This window comes from Somniosus microcephalus, chromosome 26, assembly GCF_052327205.1.
Source record: "Somniosus microcephalus isolate GS21.2 chromosome 26, FLI_Smic_1.0, whole genome shotgun sequence".
NCBI lineage: Eukaryota > Metazoa > Chordata > Chondrichthyes > Squaliformes > Somniosidae > Somniosus > Somniosus microcephalus.
The window spans coordinates 45,349,133-45,368,534 of record NC_141012.1 but is presented as its reverse complement, the minus strand read 5'-3'; the positions used below and the strand labels follow the sequence as shown (position 1 = coordinate 45,368,534).

The 19,402-nt window shown below is 44.2% G+C and overlaps 1 protein-coding gene across 3 annotated transcripts in view; it reads right to left on the bottom strand.

Moving 5' to 3' along the window:
• The window catches only part of LOC147100439 (CMP-N-acetylneuraminate-beta-galactosamide-alpha-2,3-sialyltransferase 4-like), a 106,272-nt gene that overhangs the window by 24,694 nt on the left and 62,176 nt on the right, over positions 1-19,402 (bottom strand). The window lies entirely within an intron of this gene.

The following is a 19,402-nucleotide window of genomic DNA, read 5'->3' as shown; positions in this document are numbered from 1 at the left end:
AAATGCAAGATCTCATTGTTGTTGTAACTCCTGCTGTGTTTTTTAAAATTCATTCATGGGATGTGGGCGTCGCTGGCCAGGCCAGCATTTATTGCCCATCTCCAATTGCCTTGCTGGTGAGCCACCTTCTTGAACTGCTGCAGTCCATGTGGTGAAGGTACTTCCACAATACTGTTAGGGAGGGAGTTCCAGGATTTTGACCCAGCGACGATGAAGGAACGGCGATATATTTCCAAGTCAGGATGGTGTGTGATTTGGAGGGGATATTTGCAGGTGGTGGTGTTCCCATACACCAGTTGCCCTTGTCCTTCTAGGCAGTTGAGATCACGGTTTTGAGAGGTGCTGTCGAAGAAGCCTTGGCGAGTTGCTGCAGTGCATCTTGTAGATGGTACACACTGCAGCCACGGTACGCCGGTGGTGGAGGGAGGGAATGTTTAAGGTGGTAGAGGGGGTGCCAATCAAGCGGGCTGCTTTGTCCTGGATGGTGTCGAACTTCTTGAGTGTTTTTGGAGCTGCACTCAGCCAGGCAAGTGGAACACATTCCATCGCACTCCTAACTTGCGCCTTGTATCTGATGGAAAGGCTTTGGGGAGTCAGGAGGTGAGTCATTCGCTGCAAAATACCCATCCTCTGACCTGATCTTGTAGCCTGCTCCTGTAGCTGGTCCAGATAAGTTTCTGGTCAATGGTGACCCGCAAGATGTTGATAGCGGAAGATATGGCAATGCTAATCCCGTTGAATGTCAAAGGGAGGTGGCTAGACTCTCTCTTGTTGGAGATGTTCATTATCTGGCACTTGTGTGGCGCAAATGTTACTTGCCACTTATCAGCCCAAGACTGAATGTTGTCCAGGTCTTGTTGCATGTGGGCATGGACTGCTTCATTATCTGAGGAGTTGCAAATGGCACTGAACACTGTGCAGTCATCAGCAAACATCCCCTTATGATGGAGGGAAGGTCATTGATGAAGCAGCTGAAGATGGTTAGGCCTAGGACATTGCCCTGAGGAACTCCTGCAGTGATGTCCTTTGGCTGAGATGATCAGACTCCAACCACCACAACCATCTTCCTTTGTGCTAGGCATGACTCCACCAAGTGGAGAGTTTTCGTCCTGACTTCAATTTTACTAGGGCTCCTTGATGCCACACTTGGTCAAATGCTGCCTTGATGTCAAGGGCAGTCACTCTCACCTCGCCGCTGGAATTTGCTCTTATGTCCGTGTTTGGACCAAGGCTGTAATATGGTCTGGAGCGGAGTGGTCCTGGAGGAACCCAAACTGAGCATTGGTGAGCAGTTTATTGGTGAGTAAGTGCCATTTGATAGCACTGTTGATGACACCTTCGGTGCTTAATGGTAATGGTAGAGTGAGGGATATGCCGGGCCACGAGGTTACAGATTGTGGTGGTATACAATTCTGCTGCTGTTGATGAACCACAGCGCCTCATCGATGGGTAGTTTTGAGCTTCTAGACCTGTTCTGAATCTATCCCATTTAGCTCGGTGGTCGTGCCACACAACACGACGGAGGGTGTCCTCAGTGTGAAACGTTTGCCGCCACAAGGACTGCGGTGGTCACTCCTACCAATACTGTCATCAACAGATGCATCTGCGACAGCTAGATTGGTGAGGATGAGGTCAAGTAGATTTTTCCCTTGTGTTGGTTCTCTTACCATCTGCAGCAGGGCCAGGCTGGCAGTTATGTTCTTCAGGACATGGCCAGCTCGGTGAGTAGTGGTTCTACCGAGCTACTCATGGTGATGGACATTGTAGTGCCCCACCCAGAGTATGTTCTGTGCTCTTGCTACCCTCAGTGCTTCTTCCACGTGGTGTTCAACATGGCGGAGTGCTGATTCATCAGCTGAGGGAGGGCAGTTAGTGGCAATCAGAAGGAGGTTTCCTTGCCCATGTTTGACTTGATGCCATAAAACTTCATGGGGTCTGAAATCAATGTTGAGGACTCCCAGGGCCACTCCTTCCTGACTGTATACCACTGTGCCACCACCCCTGGTGGGTCTGTCCTGCCGGTGGGACGTAACATACCCATGTTGTTGTTGTACCTGCTGCTGTTGTTATTGTTGTTGCACCTGCTGCTGTTGCTATTGTTGTTGTACCTGCTGTTGTTATAGCTGCTGTTGTTGTTGTAACTATTGTTGTTGCACTTGTTGTTGTAGCTGTTGTTCTTGTACCTATTGTTGTTGTTGTAGTTGTTGTTGTTGCTGACATTGCCTGTTCCCTTAATCCAGGACACCTGTGACCACTTATTTGGACATCAGATGTCCGTCACCATCCACAAGCCATGGTCCTGCAGCTCTATAACATCGGGTGTGTACTGGAAGTGTCTGTGTGTCTATATAACCGAGGCCACATCTCCCCTCTCAGGTGGATGTCAAAGATCCCGTCCTGCACATATGATAGGCACCATATAAATGCAACTCCCTCTTTCTACAGTGGAATTGGCTATATATCTACATAACATAGCATGAATTGCAACAGTTATACATTCCTTTCTGGCGCAAAAACACAAAAGGAAAAGTGGCCCAACCATGGCTAACAAAAGAAATTAAGGATAGTATTAGACCCAAAGAGGAGTCATAGAACATTGCCAGAAAAAGTAGCAAGCCTGAGGATTGGGAGCAGTTTAGAGTTCAGCAAAAAAGGACCAAGAGATTGATTAAGAGGGGAAGAATAGAGTATGAGAGTAAACTTGCAAGGAACATAAAAGCGGATTTTAAAAGTTTCTACAAGTATGTAAAAAGAAAAAGATTAGTGAAGACAAATGTAGGTCCCTTACAGTCAGAAACAGGAGAATTTCTAATGGGGAACAAGGAAATGGCTGAGCAATTAAACAAATACTTTGGTTCTGTCTTCACAGAAGACGACACAAATAACATCCCAGAAATGCTAGGGAATCAAGTGAGAAGGAGGAATTAAAGGAAATTAGTATTCGTAAAAAAATAGTGCTGGAGAAATTAATGGGACTGAAAGCCGATAAATCCCCAGGGCCTGATAATCTGCATCCCAGAGTACTAAAAGAGGTAGCCATGGAAATAGTGGATGCATTGCTTGTCATCTTCCAAAATTCTATAGATTATGGAACAGTTCCTGCAGATTGGAGGGTGGCAAATGTAACCCCACTATTTAAAAAAAGAGGGAGAGAGAAAACAACGAACTACAGACCGGTTAGCCTAACATCAGTAGTAGGGAAAATGCTAGAATCTATTATAAAGGATGTGATAACAGGACACTTAGAAAATATAAACAGGATTAGACAAAGTCAACATGGATTTATGAAAGGGAAATCGTGTTTGACAAACCTACTGGAGTATTTTTGAGGATGTAACTGGTAGAATAGATAAGGGAGAACCAGTGGATGTGGTTTATTTGGATTTTCAGAAGGTCTTTGATAAAATCCCACATAAGAGGTTAGTGTGTAAAATTAAAGCACATGGGATTGGGGGTAATATACTGGCATGGATTGAAAATTGTTAACAGACAGGAAACAGAGAGTAGGAATAAATGGGTCTTCTTCAGGGTGGCAGGCGGTGACTAGTGGGGTACCGCAGGGATCAGTGCTTGGGCCCCAGCTATTCACAATATATCAATGATTTGGATGAGGGAACCAAATGTAATATTTCCAAGTTTGCTGATGACATGAAACTAGGTGGGATTGTAAGTTGTGAGGAGGATGCAAAGAGGCTTCAAGGTGATTTAGACAAGTTGAGTGAGTGGGCAAATACATGGCAAATGCAGTATAACATGGATAAATGTGAAGTTATCCACTTCGGTAGGAAAAACAGAAAGGTAGAGTACTATTTAAGTGGAGCTAGATTGGGAAATTTTGATGTAAAAAGGGACCTGGGTGTCCTCGTATACCAGTCACGGAAAGCAAACATGCAGGTGCAGCAAGCAGTTAGGAAGGCAAATGGTATGTTGGCCTTCATCGCAAGAGGATTTGAGTACAGGAGCAAGAATGTCTTACTACAGTTGTAAAGGGACTTGGTGAGACCACACATGGAGTACTGTGTGCAGTTTTGGTCTCTTTACCGAAGAAAGGATATACTTGCCATAGAGGGAGTGCAGCGAAGGTTCACCAGACTGATTCCTGGGATGACAGGACTGTCGTATGAGGAGAGATTGGGTCGACTAGGCCTGTATTCACTAGAATTTAGAAGAATGAGAGAGGATCTCATTGAAACGTATAAAATTCTGACAGGGCTAGACACACTGGATGCAGGGAGGGTGTTTCCCCTGGCTGGGGGGTCGAGAACGAGGGGTCACAGTCTTGGGATACGAGGTAGGACATTTAGGACTGAGATGAGGAGAAATGTCTTCACTCAGTGTGTGGTGAACCTGTGGAATTCTCTACCACAGAAGGCTGTGGAGGCCAAGTCACTGAATATATTTAAGAAGGAGATAGATAGATTTCTAGACACAAAAGGCATCAAGGGGTATGGGGAGAGAGCGGGAATGTGGTATTGAGATAGAGGATCAGCCATGATCATATTGAATGGCGGAGCAGGCTCGAAGGGCCTACTCCTGCTCCTATTTTTCTATGTTTCTAATAGACATGTCTCTGTTTATATCATGGCAGTTGCCTCCCACCCTATCACTGACCTTCCCTTTAGTTCTTTCCTCCCCTCCCCCTCTCCCTGCCTCTGCACTTGCTTAAAACCGCTTACATCTCTAACTTTTTTCAGTTCTGATGAAAGGTCATCGACCTGAAACTTTGGCCGAAATTTCGGCGACCGAGGTGGGTCCGAGGAGGCCAGGGTCGATGTCGTCGTCCCAGCCCGCTGCCTACTGCAGCCCGCACTCTCCAAGCGATTTTATGTTGATTGGGCCCTGCGAGGTTCCAGACCAATTCAAAGGAAGTGGGTCTGATGATGTCATTTGATGACACGTCATCAGCCAATTTCCTTAAAGGGGCCATGTCCAAATTGATTTTGACAGTTGTGCTGTCAGTGTTCTACAGCATTGAGGTGCTGCAAACACTGACAAGCACTGCACAAAGGTGCATGGCTGCACCCAGGCTCTCCCATAACTCAGGGAGTCACAGCATGCAGGGAGATTCTCTTCCCTTCCCATGGGCGGAAGAGACCTCCCCAGTAGATCAACGCAGCCTGGTTGCACATTGCACAGGAGGGCACAAGTAGGGATGTCATCAGGAGGACCAGGCTGCAGTGGCGCAAGACTTTCAATGATCTCAGTAGATCACAAAACGTTACTGCCAAGCCACTCAACCCCATCCTGCTGTGTCACTCATCACATCCCCATCACTCTGCCTTCCCTACCCTACTCCTGCACATCCTTACTCACACCAACTTACCTTGCACCTCCACCCATCCCTCTGTATCTACATTATCACTTCCCCACTTCACTAGCCACCTCTCGCACTCACCCTCATCCTACTGCAAGCATACCAACTAACAACACACAAGGGTAAGCACTTGGGTGGTTTAGCCAATGTTCATGTGAAGTTTCTGGTAATGTGCTGTCAAACATTGAAACATTTCTTTTCAGCATTTTGCGTTCTTGGACAGATTTGTATGCAAGTGGCTTAGTGAGTTGTAGTGAATGGTGAGCCATAATGGTAGCCCCCCACCCCCGCACTGCATTGGTGATGAGTGTGAAAGGAATGGCTTGGGCATTTAGGGCTAGGGTTAGAGATGCTTTATGGTGTTGGTGTGGGGTGGTGCCAACCTGGTGCATCATGTGGCAGCCACGGTGTGCAGCATCAAGTGAAGTAAATCTGGCCATGGTGAGGCCATCCCTGGCATCCCGGGCAGCAATGTGGTCGGGTGCTGATACCCTCTGTCCTGTGCAGCATCAGTTGATTGCAGAGAAGGCTGGTGTTGTTGTTGTTGCTGCTGGTGTTGTTGTTGCTGCTGGTGTTGTTGTTGTTGCTGCTGGTGTACCTGATGATTCTGGTGTTGGGGCTGATCGTGGTGGGATTCTGAGGACCAAGGTAAGATATTTTCAAGGGCAACGATGCTGATGGAATAGATGGCAGGTGAGGTTGAGATGACAGAAGCGATCTGTCAATGGTGAGAGAGGTTGTTCCAATGAGGTGGCACTGGATAGAGAGTTTACTCTAAACACTTGCAAGCTGCAGAAAGCTCAATATGTTTTCCAAATGCAGTAAACAACAGTTTCTGAGCTTTGAAAGTGAACAGCTGTAACATGGGATCTTTTATACAACTTTGGCAGCTGTCGGGTCATGAGATAATTCAATGCTGAATCCACTCACGACATGCTGAGCTGACATGTTCCCCGAGCAGCAGTAACCCGTGGAAGAGCACATAAAACTGAAATGTGGGCTTCAAATAACAGTTAATTGGATGTTAACAACCCATTTCATGATGTGAATTGCCTCCCCCGCTGCTTGGTGTCGGGTCTGTTCAGCGCTGACAGACCCGACACCTGGGAGACTCGCGTGGAGGCGGGTTGGACAGCGGGGGTCCCGACCTTGCTTTTTTGACAGCTGACCCACCTCCGAACCTGCCCACTGGGCGCTGACAAAATTCAGCCCGTTAACTCTGGCTCTCTCTCCACAGATACTGCCTGACCTGCTGAGCATTTCCAGCATTTTCTGTTTTTATTAATAATGAAAGCATCTGTGTGTCTAATGGGAATATCTGTGTCTATACAATGGAAATTTCTGTGAGTCTGTATAATGGAAGTGTCTCTGGGCGAGAAATTAGGGTCCGTAGCATCTGGCTTTTCGGCGCTATGGGTGATGTATTGTGTCCAAAATTGCGTCCGTGCCGTGCGTGCACTTCTGGTGCAGGCCCTGCCGGACACAATCTAGGTAATAACCAAACAAGAGGCGTCCTTTACCCACATCTGAAGCAAGTGTTAGGGCCCTTATTTGCATATGTAATTAGCCTAACACCTGCTTCTGCTCCCTCTTGCAGCTTTGGTTTGCGCCTGAGGCAGCCAGTGCCAGCGATGTTTACCCCTTGGGAAAACCAACGCTACACAGCACAGAATTTAAAAAAGGTATGTATTTACCATAATCACCACCGCTCCCGGTCCCAAGATCTCAGGCCTCATTCCCGACTCCAACTTCCAGGCCCTTTGATCTTCCCCCGGCCCCAGCCTCCTGGGCCCCCCGACAGCACTCCTGACCCACCAACACTACTACAGTCCGCCGCGATCTTCTTACCCGAGTCCTGACAACCCTCCGATCAGACTCCAAGGCCCAGCCGTTCCTCCCCATCTTCTTCCCTGACCCACGACAGCCCTCTGATCACACTCCGAGCCCAGCTGTTCCTCCTCCAGAGCCCCCACGATCCAACCCAATCACTTACCTGAAAATTGGCGCACAAACCTGTAGGGGCTCCTACTACTGCGCCATCTACAGGAAACTCTCTTTTAACCGGCACCTAAATATCCAGTAACCTCTCTTAACCGGCAAAATTCGGGTGTAGGTTCAGGTAAGTTTTACTATATATTAGTGGCCATGTAACCGGGGTTCCTGGATCTGTGGCCGTATAACCGGGGTTCCTGGATCTGTGGCTTTGTAACCAAGGTTCCTGCACCTGTAGCCGTGCAACAGGGACTCCTGGATCTGTGGCCGTGTAACCGGGACTCCTGCACAAGTGCTGTGTAACCGGGGCTCCTGCACCTGTGGCCGTGTATGGGGCTCTCGTACCTTGGTAAGTATACCTCTCTGTAATCCAGACTTTTTGATCAACCGGCACCACGCCGGTCCCATCGGTGCCGGATAAAAAAGAGTTTCCTGTATATGATAATGAGGTCCGTGACCCAAAATCCAACGCTCCTCAGACCTCCCCATTTGACCGCAGGCTGTTAGCACTCGTCAGGTGAGGCTCCCAAAAATGGCGCTCCCGACTTTCTACACCCTTGTGCCTCTCTAACAGAAATGTCTGTGTGTGTCTATAATATCTGTGTGTTTACATAATGAAAGTGCCTGTGCAATAAAAATTGAATTAAACCGGAAAACAGGCGTGGGGATCGCGATGCGCAATCGCCCCACGCCCGTTGAAAGGAATGTAGGCAGTATGCAACCTTCATACTGCCTGCTAATTATAATGATTGTAGCATTCAGCCCAGAGCTGAATGCACTGCTGAGTGGCTGAACTCCAATTAAAGCTAGCCTCCACTTCTTAAAGGCAGTCTGCATCTCTTAAAGGGGAGGTGCATTCTGCCTGCAGCAGCTGCTGGAACTGGTTGTTGAGGCAAGTGTGAGAAAATATAAGACTGAATAATGGCTCAACAGGCCAGAGAAAGCTCTCCAAGGTTCTGGATGCAGCATTAGAGGCCTTAATGCAGGAGATGGAAAGGAGGATCTCCTGATTATTGCCCGAGCCACATGCAAATTGGCATAGAAACAGATCAGGAGAATTAACACGTGGCTACAGGGCTGGTGTGGGAAAGAGGGGTTTCTTTTCATGGGACACTGGCACCAGTACTATGACAGGAAGGAGCTGTACCGATGGGGCGGCTCCACCTGAACCAGAATGGGACCCGTGTCCTAGCGGAAAGGGTAAATAGGGAGGTAGCAAAGGCTTTAAACTAGTAAGAAGGGGGAGGGATATACAAGAAATGAAACCAGCCTAAATATAAACAAAACAGGAAAGGAGAGCATAAGCCAAACTAAACTAAGGGAGGACATAGAAGGCCAGGAAATAAATAGAGTTATAGAAAAGGAGTGTAAAAAGATGGTTAAAAATATAGTGAGGGGAACTGCTATTAAAAATGAGTTAAACTGTCTGTACAGCAATGCATACAGTGTCTGTTGTAAAACAGGGGAACTGGAGGCAATAATACATTGCGAGGAACCAGATATAGTAGGGATTACTGAGACATGGCTACAGAAAAATCAGGGCTGGGAATTAAACATTGCAGGGTATAACATATTTAGAAAAGATAGAGTGGGAAAAAAGGGAGTTTGAGTAGCTATACTTATTAGGGATAACATAATGGCAGTAGAAAAAAGTGATACAGCTATCAGCAAGACAGAAATAGAATCCATGTGGATAGAAATAAAAGATAATAAAGGATCAATCACACTAATAGGGGTAGTGGAATGGAGGTGGAGGAAGAAATATGCAAACAAATTAGGGAAATGAGTAAAAATGCATTGGGCTGAATTTTCTGTGGTGGTAGCAGACGCGATCAGTGGTAGGTCATGTGGGAAAGTTGTTTTTTTTGACAGCGGGTTGAGAACCCGCTCTATTCTCGCTCCCATGTGCCTTTCCCACAGGCGTGTCTGTCACCATGGAGCCAATCCAACCTGCAGCGGCGGGGAACCCAATTGAAATCATTATGAGGTACTTTGCAGGCACTTAAGAGCCTTTCCCCCCCTACTTTTTAAATTTCCCCGCATGGCCACAGGATTCACACAGCTCGGGAACCACATCTGTCAACCTGAGGCAGGAGTTCTGTGCCATTGCTCCAGCTGATTACTTGACAGCATGAAAAACAAACCAAAATAAAAACATGTTGATTACATCAGCTAACTGATTGATGGAGATTCTGTTCTACTTGAAAAGCTACTGGTAAATGTTAATTCAGAAATTCCTGAAGAGATGTAAATGGTGAGGGAAATACATTTTTCACCGGCCATTCTCGGCTGTTGCCTTCCAACTGAACAGTAATTGCAGTGAATTGATCTGCACTATAAAAAATGACATATACCATTTAAATAAATGTTTGTGTTGTTTCTGGTCAGGTTTTTCTCACAGTATACTGCGATTGTCCAGTTACACATTAAATCAAGTCATCAACCATAACAACTTCATTCTCATCATTCATTCCACAGGTTCAATTTGCTTTCAGTCCATAAATATGACTAACTTCGTTTTTCAGTCTGAGACTTTAGGGTGAATTTCTGCAGAGGTTCTCTCACTTGTCCAGTGGTAACTTCAATGGAAGAGCTGCAGGAATCCTATAAACACATTGTAAGCACCACATACACTGTTTGTCAGGGATTCCACAGCTCTTCTGCTGAACTTGCATAAGATTGTAAATCTACCCCCTTACAATTGCCTTTAAAATCTGCTTAATTTTATGTTTTACCTATACATACACATCTTTTATTTGTACCAGTTACTGATACAAAAGTCTACAGATTTGTGAATAAAGCACCAATAACTTCCCAATGAATGTACTTTTTAAATTGTGTTCTGGATCATAATTGTAGATAACAACATATTACTTAATGATAATATTATTTAAATATTTCTTTGTTACTCATATATAACTTTTATTATATTATTGTACAGTAATTGTTCAACACTCACTATGTTAGATTAAACTTACAATTTAATATGGCCAGGGTCCCTTTAAGGATCCCAGCTTAAAACCTGTCATCAATCTGTTTTTAGTCGGATACTATCCTTTATTACTTTGCTTAGCCATGGATGGCTGTCTTTTCTTTTACACCCTTTTTCCTCAGTGGAAAAAAATATATTCCACTGAGGAAAAAAGGGTGTAAAAGAAAAGACAGCCATCCGTGGCTAAGCAAAGTAATAAAGGATAGTATCCGACTAAAAACAAGGGCATATAAGGTAGCCAAATCTAGTGGGAGGATAGAAGATTGGGAAGTCTTTAAAAGACAGCAAAAAATAACTAAAAGGCTGATTAAGAAAGGGAAGATAGATTATAAAAGTACATTAGCAAAAAATATAAAAACAGATAGCAAGAGTTTCTATAGTTATATAAAAAGAAAAAGGGTGGCTAAAGTAAATGTTGGTCCCTTAGAGGATGAGACCGGGAAATTAATGGTGGGAAACATGGAGATGGCAAAAAAGCTGAACAAATATTTTGTATCAGTCTTTACAGTAGAGGACACTAAGAATATCCCAACACTGGGCAAACAGGGGGCTCTAGGGGGGGGGAGGAGCTAAATACGATTAAAATCACTAAGGAAGTGGTACTCGGTAAAATAATGGGACTTAAGGCGGATAAATCCCCTGGACCTGATGGCTTACATCCTAGGGTCTTGAGGGAAGTGGCGGTAGGGATTGTGGATGCATTGGTAATAATTTTCCAAAACTCCCTGGACTCAGCAAAGGTCCCGGCAGATTGGAAAACTGCTAATGTAACACCCTTATTTAAAAAGGGTAGTAGACAGAAGGCTGGAAACTATAGACCAGTTAGCCTAACATCTGTGGTTGGTAAAATTTTAGAGTCTATTATTAAGGAGACAGTAACGGGACATTTGGATAAACATAATTTAATAGGACAAAGTCAGCATGGTTTTATGAAGGGGAAGTCATGTTTGACAAATTTGCTTGAGTTCTTTGAGGATGTAACATACAGGGTGGAATAAGGGGAACCAGTGGACGTAGTGTATTTAGACTTCCAAAAGGCATTTGACAAGGTGCCACACAAAAGATTATTGCTCAAGATTAAAAATCACAGGATTGGGGGTAATATTCTGGCATGGGTGGAGGATTGGCTATCTAACAGAAAGCAGAGAGTTGGGATAAATGGTTCATTCTCAGACTGGCAATCAGTAACTTGTGGTGTTCTGCAGGGGTCAGTGCTGGGACCCCAACTCTTTACAATCTATATTAACGATTTGGAGGAAGGGACCAAGTGTAACATATCAAAGTTTGCAGATGATACAAAGATGGGAGGGAAAGTAGTGAGTGAGGAGGACATAAAAAATCTGCAAAGGGATATAGACAGGCTAAGTAAATGGGCAGAGATTTGGCAGATGGAATATAATACTGGAAAGTGTGAGGTTATGCACTTTGGCAGGAAAAATCATAGAGCAAGTTATTATCTTAATGGCAAGAAACTGGAAAGTACTGCAGTACAAAGGGGTCTGGGGGTCCTGGTGCATGAAACACAAAAAGTTAGTATGCAGGTACAGCAGGTGATCAAGAAGGCCAATGGAATGTTGGCTTTTATTGCTAGGGGGATGGAATATAAAAACAGGGAGGTATTGCTGCAGTTGTACAAGGTATTGGTGAGACCACACCTGAAATACTGCATACAGTTTTGGTGTCCATACTTAAGAAAAGGCATACTTGCTCTCGAGGCAGTACAAAGAGGGTTCACTCGGTTAATCCCAGGGATGAGGGGGTTGACATATGAGGAGAGGTTGAGTAGATTGGGACTCTACTCATTGGAGTTCAGAAGAATGAGAGGTGATCTTATTGAAACATATAAGATTGTGACGGGGCTTGATCGGGTGGATGCGGTGAGGATGTTCCCAATGATGGGTGAAACTAGAACTAGGGGCTACTCTTTCAAAACTGAGATGAGGAGAAACTTCTTCACTCAGAGGATGGTAGGTCTGTGGAATTTGCTGCCCCAGAGAGCTGTGGAAGCTACATCATTAAATACATTTAAAACAGAAATAGACAGTTTCCTAAAAGTAAGGGGAATAAGGGGTTACGGGGAGCGGGCAGGAAATCGGACATGAGGCTAGGTTCGGATCGGTCATGGCCCTGTGGGTGGCGGAGCGGGCCCAGGGGCCGTGTAGCCTGGTCCTGCTTCTACTTCTTGTGTTCTAATTCTGTGTTAGATTTCAGGGGATGGTTCTATTCACAGGGATTAGTGGAGACCTCGGGAACAGGCTGCCAGCTAGGAGTCCTTCAAGAGTAAATTGGGCCTGTTCCTGGCTGGGGTGGAGATCACCTCTTACAGAAGGTAAGTACTGTAGGAAATATAGGGACAGAGTGATCTCCTGGACGAGTTTCGATCGCCTAGAGGGGTCGGAGAGGAATTTCCCAGATTTTTTCTCCCAAATTGGCCATTGGGTTTTTTATCTGGTTTTTCGCCTCTCCCGGGAGATCACATGGGTTCGGGTGGGATGGAGAGTGAAAGTAGATTTGAGGTTAGGATCAGATCAGCCATGATCTTATTGAATGGCGGAGCAGGCTCGAGGGGCCGATTGGCCTACTCCTGCTCCTATTTCTTATGTTCTTATGTTCTTATGAATGACGTCACCAGACCCACTCCATCTCATTGGGCTGGGTATGCACTGGGCGGGCTTAATAGGCCCCATTAAAGTAAGTTCATTTTCTACAGTGGGATGGAACCAACAATGGGGTCAGGACCTGCCATGGACACCGGCCGCACCAGACCCGCTAAGGTAAGGAAAATTCTGGCCATAGAATAATAATCATGGGGGATTTCAACTATTCTGATATTAATTGGCCAGAAGAGGTCGATAAAGGGGATAAGGGAACGGAGTTCCTACATTGTGTACAGGATTCCTTTCTGACCCAATATGTAAGAAGGCCAACAAGGGAGGACTCGCTACTGGATTGAGTACTAGGAAATGAACCAGAGCAGATAAGAGAAGTAAAAGTAGGGGAACATCTAGGTAATAGTGACCATAATATAATACGCTTTAAGATAATAATTGAGAAGGACGTAAGTATGATGAAGACTAAGGTAATAGATTGGAGAAAAGACAATTTTGATGGACTGAGAATAAAATTTGGAAAAATAAAAGGGGCAACAATGGGAAACATTTCAAAAGTTGTTCAAGAGATTCCAGGAAAAATATATTCTGCTACAAAACAAGAACAAGATCAACACTAGTGAGACACCATGGATGAATAAAGACATAAGGGAAAAATTGAGAGTAAGAAAAGAGGCATACACAAAGTACATGGACAGCAGGGGAAGGCATGACAAGAGAGAATACAAAGAGATTAGGAGAGAAGTAAAAAAAAACAATTAGGAAGGCAAAGCAGAACTATGAAATTAAGTTATTAAGGAACATAAAATAAAATAGTAAAATATTTTATCGGCACATCAATAAAAAAAGGAAAGTCGGGATGGGAATAGGGCCACAAAGGGATGGACAGCCTAAAATCACAGGCAGCGATAGAGCAATGGCAGAAATATTAAATAATTACTTTGCTTCAGTATTTACCAGGGAGAAAGATCAGGTGGACATGACATCGGATGATAAGATTAGAAATGAGATAACCGCATTTAAAATAAAAAGAGGAGAAATATAAAATTGGGATGGGCGCCACTTAAACCGGGCTAGAACCAGTGTCCGGGTGAATCAAATAACTAGGGCAGTAGACAGGGCTTTAAACTAATGAAGGGGGTGGGAGTAAATTTAAAAGCAGCAAGGGAAATGTAAAGGCTCTAGAGCAGAACCGAGTTTGGGGTAAAAATAAGCAGAGTGGGTCAGAAAGGGACAGAGTTAAAAGGGCATCAGTGACTAAGGTGACATCAGGGAAAAATAGAAAAATGTCAAAGCTAAAGGCACTATATATGAATGTGCGAAGCATTCACAACAAAATAGATGAATTAATAGCACAAATAGAAATTAACAGGTTTGATCTGATAGACATTATGGAGACATGGTTGCAAAGTGGCCAAGGTTGGGAACTAAATATTCCAGGATACTTAACTTTTAGAAGAGATAGGCAAGATGGAAAAGGAGGAGGGGGTAGCCCTGATAATAAAGGATGGGATAAAGACAGAAGAGAGAAAGGATCTTGGCTCCGAAAATCAAAAAGTAGAATCAGTTTGGTTGGAGCTAAGAAACAGCAAGGGGCAGAAAAGTTGTTTATAGGCCCCCAAACAGTCGTTGCAATGTAGGGTATAAATCAGAAAATTAGAGGCGCATGTAACAAGGCTAATACAGTAATTATGGGGGAACTTTAATCTACATATAGACTGGGCAAACCAAATTTGCAGTAATAGTGTAGAGGGTGAGTTCATGGACTGTATACAAGATAGTTTTCTAGATCAGTATGCTGAGGAACCAAATAGGGAACAGGTTATTTTAGATCTAGTATTAACAAAGGGTTAATGAATAATCTTGTAGTAAAGGGTCCTTTAGGGAAGAGTGACCATAATGTGAAAGAATTTTATATTGAGTTTGAAAGTGATTTAGTTAAGTCCGAAGCTAGGGTCTTAAATCGAAACAAAGCAAACTAAGTAGGAATGAGGAGCGAGTTGGCTAAAGTACATTTGGAAACTACATTAAAAGGTATGACGGTAGACAAGCAATGGCTAGTATTTAAAGAATACATAATTTACAACACATTCCTTTAAGGCACAAAAGTCACACAGGAAAAATGGTCCAACCGAGGCTAACAAGAGAAGATAAAGATAGTATTAGATCAAAGGAAGAGGCTCATAATTTTGTCAAAAAAGGTAGTAAGCCTGAGGATTGGGAAGATTTTAGAATTCAATAAAGGAGGGCCAAGAAATTGACATGGAAAGAGAAAAAAGAATACAAGAGTAAATTAGCAAGAGACATAAAAAGATTGTAAACGTTTCTATAGAAATGTAAAGAGGAAGAGATTAGTGAAGTTAATGTGGGTCCATTAGAGGCAGAGACAGGAGAAATTATAATGGGCAATAAGGCAATGGCAGAGACATTAAACAAATACTTTGTATCTGTCTTCACAGTAGAAGACACAAAAAACATTCCAAAATAATGGGGGACCAAGAGTCTAAAGAGAATGAGGAACTTAAAGAAATCAGTGTAAGTAAAGACAGAGTACTGGAGAAATTAATGGGACTAAGTGGTGCCAAATCCCCTGGATCTGACGACCTGCATCCTAGGTAGCTGCAGAGATAGTGGATGTACTTGCATTCATCTTCCAGAATTCCCTAGATTCTAGAACAGTCCCCAAGGATTGGAAGGTTGCAAACATAACCCCGCTATTTAAGAAACGAGGAAGAAAAAAAATGGGGAACTATAGGCCAGTTAGCCTGACATCAGTAGTAGGCAAAATGTTAGAATCTATTATTAGGGACGTGGTAACAGGGCACTGAGAAAATCATAATATGATTAGTCAGAGTCAACATGGTTTTATGAAAGGGAAATCATGTTTGACAAATCTGTAAGAGTTTTTTGAAGATGTAACTAGTAGGATGGATAAGGGGGAACTAGTGGATGTAGAGTATTTGGATTTTCAAAAAAGCATTCGATAAGGTGCCACTCAAGAGTTTATTACACAAAATTAGGACTCATGAGATTGGGGGTAATATATTAGCATGGATTGAGGATTGGTTAATGGACAGAAAACAGAGAGTAGGAATAAACGGGACTTTTTCGGTTGACAGGCTGTAATTAGTGGGGTACCACAAGGATTAGTGCTTGAGCCTCAGTTATTTACAATCTATATTAATGACTTAGATGAAGGGACTGAGTGTAACGTATCCAAGTTTGCTGATGATACAAAGTTAGGTGGGAAAGTAAGCTGTGAGGAGGATGCAAAGAGGCTGCAGAGAGATATAGACAGGTTGCCTGAGTGGGCAAGAACATGGCAAATGGAATACAATGTGGGGAAGTGTGAAGTTATCCACTTTGGTAGGAAAAACAAAAAAGCTGAATATTTTTTGAATGGTGAGAGACTGGGAAATGTTTGCATTCAGAGGGATCTGGGTGTTCTTGTACATGAATCACAGAAAGTTAGCATGCAGGTACAGAAAGCAATTAGGAAAGCAAATGGTATGTTAGTTTTTGTTACAAGGGGGTTAGAGTTTAAGAGTAAAGAAGTCTTACTACAATTATACAGAGCATTGGTGAGGCCACACCTGGAGTACTGTGTACAGTTCTGGTCTCCTTACCTAAGGAAGGACATACTTGCCTTAGAGGGAGTGCAACGAAGGTTCACTAGACTGGTTCCTGGGATGAAGGGATTGCCTTATGAGGAGAGATTGAGTAGACTAGGCCTAAATTCCCTAGAGTTTAGAAAAATGAGAGGTGATCTAATTGAAACATATAAAATTCTAAAGGGTCTTGACAGGGTTAATGCTGAGAAATGTTTCCCCTGGCTGGGGAATCTAGAACACGGGGTCACAGTCTCAGAATAAGGGGTTGGCCATTTAGGACTGAGACGAGGAGAAATTTCTTCACTCAAAGGGTTGCGAATCTTTGGAATTCTCTACCCCAGAGAGCTGTGGATGCTCAGTTGTTGATGATATTCAAGACAGAGGTCGATAAATTTTTGGGAACTATGGGAATTAAGGGATATGGGGATAGTGCGGGAAGGTGGAGTTGAGGTAGAAGATCAGCCATGGTCTTGTTGAATGGCGGAGCAGGCTCGAAGGGTCAAATGACCGACTCCAGCTCCTATTTCTTATGTTCTTATGTAAATAAACTAATCAAACTCAAAGAGGATAAAACCCCTGGTCCAGACGGATTACATTAGCACATTTAAAAAGAACCTAGGGAAGAGATAGCAGAGGCACTACTAATGATATTTAATAATTCATTAGAAAAGGTATAGTGCCAGAGGACTGGTGGATAGCTAACATAATATCTATATTTAAGAAGGGAGACAGAACATGTCCAAGGAACTATAGACCAGTCAGCTTAACATCGGAGGTAGGAAAAATAATGGAATCCCTGCCAAAGGAGAAAATAGAAGAACATCTAGAAACCAAAAATATAATAATGAATAGTCAGCATGGATTTCAAAAAGGAAAGTCTTACTTGTCAACCTCATTGAATTTTTTAAAAAAAGGTAACAGAGAGTAGACAAGGGTAAGGTAGTAGATGTAATTTATCTAGATTTTCAAAAGGTCTTCAATAAGGTACCACATAATAGACTAATAATATAAGGTCAGAGCATACAGAGTCAGTGGACAAGTAGCAGAATGGATAACTAGCTGGCTTCAAGACAGAAAGCAGAGAGTAATGTTCCACAAGGATCAGTGTTGGGACCAAAGTTGTTCACAATTCATATTAATGATTTAGACTTTGGAATCAAAAACGCAGGGAGAAATTTGGTTACGCCCCGTTTGGGATGGTAACCGAATTAGCGCCAGACATTTAGCGCCCGGCGTGGGAGTACCGCCCCGGCCGCTAAATTGGGCTTACCGCCACAGTGAGAAAGCAGAGCGCTATCTCGGGCACTCCACTTCCTCTCGGGGCAGTGTCTGTGGCGCAAAGTGCGATAGCGTCGGAGCGCTACGTGGCCACTCCATGTAGCGCTGACGTGGTTCACCGCCCCTCCCCTTGAGTTAAAGGGGAGGGACGCTGCGAGCTCTCCACGTCATTTGATGGTCTCTACTAGCCTACCAGAGCGGCATGGTGCCATGGCCGCTGCCCGGCAATGAGACGCGGTGCCAGATGGCGCGATGGTGACCATGCCAAGGGCCATCAAGAAGGGCCAACCTGGAGGTTGGCCAGAAGAAAAAATGCTGGCGCAGGGCACAGCCAGACCGTCCCTTTAATTACCGTTCTGCCAGCAGTGTGCAGCCCGGTTCCCAGCCCGCAAGGCTGTCGCTGACATCACCTGCGGCAGCCTCGCAGGGCACAGCAGAATTTCTGCCACAGAGCGGTAAGGGGCCATAGTGGGATACTAAGGGGTTGTGTCGCTCGGGGCGATACCGGCAGGGCACGGCACTATCGGCTAGTGCCTCAGCAGCGCCCTGCCGAATTGCTCGGGAATCACTATTATCAGCCCCCCCCAACCGGGCAATAACTCCTTTGTGCCCCGTTAACGCCCCCCGGAGGCGCAAACGGCAGGCACAAAGGAAGCAAATTTCGCCCCCGTTATTTCTAAATTTGCGGATGACACCAAATTGGGTGGAATAGTCAATACTGAGGAGGAATGCAACAAATTACAAGAAGACATTAATAAACTTGCAGAATGGGCATATAATTGGCAAATGAATTTCAACACAGATAAATGTAAGGTATTACATTTTGGTAAGAAAAATAGGGAGGTCTCATATTACTTGGAAAAGAAGAATCTAAATGGGGTAGAAGAGCAAAGGGATCTCAGGGTACCAATACACAAATCACTGACAGTAGCGGCACAGGTTAACAAGGCCATAAAAAAGCAAACCAAGCTCTAGGGTTTATTTCTCATGGGATAGAAATGAAAAGTAGTGAAGTTATGCTAAACCTGTAATGAACCTTGGTTAGACCACACTTAGAGTACTACGTACAATTCTGGTCGCCATATTATAAAAAGGATACAGAGGCTCTGGAGAGGGTGCAAAAACGACATATAAGTATGATGATACCAGAACTGTGAGGGTATACCTATCAGGGAAGGATGAACAGGCTGGGTGTCTTTTCAAGAGAAAAGAGAAGGCTGAGGGGTGATCTAATAGAGGTCTTTAAAATTATGAAATGTTTTGATAGAGTGGACACAGAGAGAATGTTTCCACTTGTGGGGAAGAGCATAACTAGAGGCCATCAATATATAAGATAGTCACCAAGAAATCAAATCGGGAATTCAGAAGAAACTTCTTTATCCAGAGAGTGGTGAGAATGTGGAACTCGCTACCACAGGGAGTGGTTGAAGCGAATAGTATCGATGCATTTAGGGGGAGGCTAGATAAGCATACGAGGGAGAAGGGAATAGAGGGTTATGCTGATAGAGTTAGATGAGGAAAGACGGGAGGAGGCGCGAGTGGAGCATAAACGCCGGCATGGACTGGTTGGGCTGAATGGCCTGTTTCTGTGCCGTATATTCTATGT